Genomic DNA, 3,378 nt, shown 5'->3' with positions numbered 1-3,378 from the left:
TCTGCAGCCTAATGAAAGAGCTCTTGATAAATGTAGAAATCATTTGCTGATTAATTTGTTTGGATATAACAATAATAACAAAAAAATGAGCAAAATTGACGGTTTGGTAGCCTGATGAAGGTGTTTCCTGATAAACGTAGAAATCATTTGTTGATTGATGAGTTTGGCTATAACCATGATAATTATAAAAAGAGGAGCAAAATCGACGGTTTTCTGCAACCTAATAAATCGCTCTTGGTAAATGTAAAAATTATTTATTGATTTATTAGTTTGGATATAACAAAACTAAAGAGCAAAAATTGACGGTTTTCTGCATTTTGATGAAAGAGAACTTGATAAACATAGAAAACATTTGATGATTGATGAGTTTGGGATATAACAATGATAACGAAAAAAAAAGAAGCAAAATTGACGATTTTCTACAGACTCATGAAAAAACTCTTGATAAACGTAAAAATCATTAGATGATGATGAGTTTGGCTATAACAAAAAAAGAAGAACAAAATTGATGTTTTTCTTCAGGCTCATGAAAAATCACATGATAAACCTAGAAATTATTTGTTGATGATGAGTTAGGCTATAACCATGATAACAAATAAAAAAAGAGGAAATTGACTGTTTTTTGCCGTATGAAGAACGAGCTCTCGATAAACGTAGAAATCATTTGCTTATTGATAATTTTGGGTATATAACCATTATAACGAAAAAATGAGCAAAACTGAAAGTTTTCTACAGGCTGATAAAAGAGCTGTTAATTAACATAGAAATCATTTGCTGATTGATGAGTTTGGCTATCGCCACGATAACAAAAAAAGTTGAGTAAAATTGACGTTTTCTACTGTTTAGTGAAAAAGCTCTTGATAAACATAAAAATTATTTGCTGATTGTAGATGTTATAACAATGATAACGAAAAAAAAGAAAAATAGACAGTTTTTCTGCAGCCTAATGAAAGAGCTCTTGATAAATGTAGAAATCATTTGCTGATTAATTTGTTTGGATATAAAAATAATAACAAAAAAAATGAGCAAAATTGACGGTTTTGGTAGCCTGATGAAGGTGTTTCCTGATAAACGTAGAAATCATTTGTTGATTGATGAGATTGGCTATAACCATGATAATTATAAAAAGAGGAGCAAAATCGACGGTTTTCTGCAACCTAATAAAGAGCTCTTGGTAAATGTAAAAATTATTTATTGATTTATTAGTTTGGATATAACGAAACTAAAGAGCAAAAATTGACGGTTTTCTGCATTCTGATGAAAGAGAACTTGATAAACATAGAAAGCATTTGATGATTTATGAGTTTGGGATATAACAATGATAACGAAAAAAAAAGAAGCAAAATTGACGATTTTCTACAGACTCATGAAAAAACTCTTGATAAACGTAAAAATCATTAGATGATGATGAGTTTGGCTATAACCATGATAACAAAAAAAGAAGAACAAAATTGACGTTTTTCTTCAGGCTCATGAAAAATCACATGATAAACCTAGAAATTATTTGCTGATGATGAGTTAGGCTATAACCATGATAACAAACAAAAAGAGGAAATTGACTGTTTTTTGCCGTATGAAGAACGAGCTCTCGATAAACGTAGAAATCATTTGCTTATTGATAATTTTGGGTATATAACCATTATAACGAAAAAATGAGCAAAACTGAAAGTTTTCTACAGGCTGGTAAAAGAGCTGTTAATTAACATAGAAATCATTTGCTGATTGATGAGTTTGGCTATCGCCACGATAACAAAAAAAGTTGAGTAAAATTGACGGTTTTCTACTGTTTAGTGAAAAAGCTCTTGATAAACATAAAAATTATTTGCTGATTGTTGAGTTATAACAATGATAACGAAAAAAAAGAAAAATAGACAGTTTTTCTGCAGCCTAATGAAAGAGCTCTTGATAAATTTAGAAATCATTTGCTGATTAATTTGTTTGGATATAACAATAATAACAAAAAAATGAGCAAAATTGACGGTTTTGGTAGCCTGATGAAGGTGTTTCCTGATAAACGTAGAAATCGTTTGTTGATTGATGAGTTTGGCTATAAACATGATAATTAAAAAAAGAGGGGCAAAATCGACGGTTTTCTGCAACCTAATAAAGAGCTCTTGGTAAATGTAAAAATTATTTATTGATTTATTAGTTTGGATATAACAAAACTAAAGAGCAAAAATTGACGGTTTTCTGCATTCTGATGAAAGAGAACTTGATAAACATAGAAATCATTTGCTTATTGATGAGTTTGGGATATAACAATGATAACGAAAAAAAAAGAAGCAAAATTGACGATTTTCTACAGTCTCATGAAAAAACTCTTGATAAACGTAAAAATCATTAGATGATGATGAGTTTGGCAATAACCATGATAACAAAAAAAAGAAGAACAAAATTGACGTTTTTCTCTAGGCTTATGAAAAATCACATGATAAACCTAGAAATTATTTGCTGATGATGAGTTAGGCTATAACCATGATAACAAAAAAAAAAGAGGAAATTGACTGTTTTTTGCCGTATGAAGAACGACCTGTCGATAAACGTAGAAATCATTTGCTTATTGATAATTTTGGGTATATAACCATTATAACGAAAAAATGAGCAAAGCTAAAAGTTTTCTACAGGCTGATAAAAGAGCTGTTAATTAACATAGAAATCATTTGCTGATTGATGAGTTTGGCTATCGCCACGATAACAAAAAAAGTTGAGTAAAATTAACGGTTTTCTACTGTTTAGTGAAAAAGCTCTTGGTAAACATAAAAATTATTTGCTGATTGTTGAGTTATAACAATGATAACGAAAAAAAAGAAAAATAGACAGTTCTTCTGCAGTCTAATGAAAGAGCTCTTGATAAATGTAGAAATCATTTGCTGATTAATTTTTTTAGATATAATAATAATAATAACAAAAAAAAATGAGCAAAATTGGCGGTTTTAGTAGCCTGATGAAGGTGTTTCCTGATATACGTAGAAATCGTTTATTGATTGGTGAGTTTGGCTATAACCATGATACTAATACAAAAAGAGCAAAATCGACGATTTTCTGCAACCTAATAAAGAGCTCTTGATAAATGTAAAAATAATTGACTGCATATATAAGTTTGGCTAGGGCGGGGCAAGAGAGCAAAAATTGATAGTTTTCTACATATCTAATGAAAGAGATCTTGATAAACATAGAAATCATTTGCTGATTGATGAGTTTGGGATATAAAAATGATAACGGAAAAAAAAGGAGCAAAATAGACAATTTTCTACAGACCCATGAAAAAACTCTTGATAAACGTAAAAATCATTAGATGATGAGGAGTATGGCTATAACCATGATAACAAATTTAGATAGCAGTCTATATAGAAAGACCTACTTCATAAACGTATAAAT

Source organism: Arabidopsis lyrata (genome assembly GCF_000004255.2).
Source record: "Arabidopsis lyrata subsp. lyrata unplaced genomic scaffold ARALYscaffold_5, whole genome shotgun sequence".
Lineage (NCBI taxonomy): Eukaryota > Viridiplantae > Streptophyta > Magnoliopsida > Brassicales > Brassicaceae > Arabidopsis > Arabidopsis lyrata.
The sequence above is the reverse complement of the archived record's forward strand: the minus strand, read 5'-3'. Positions refer to the sequence as shown.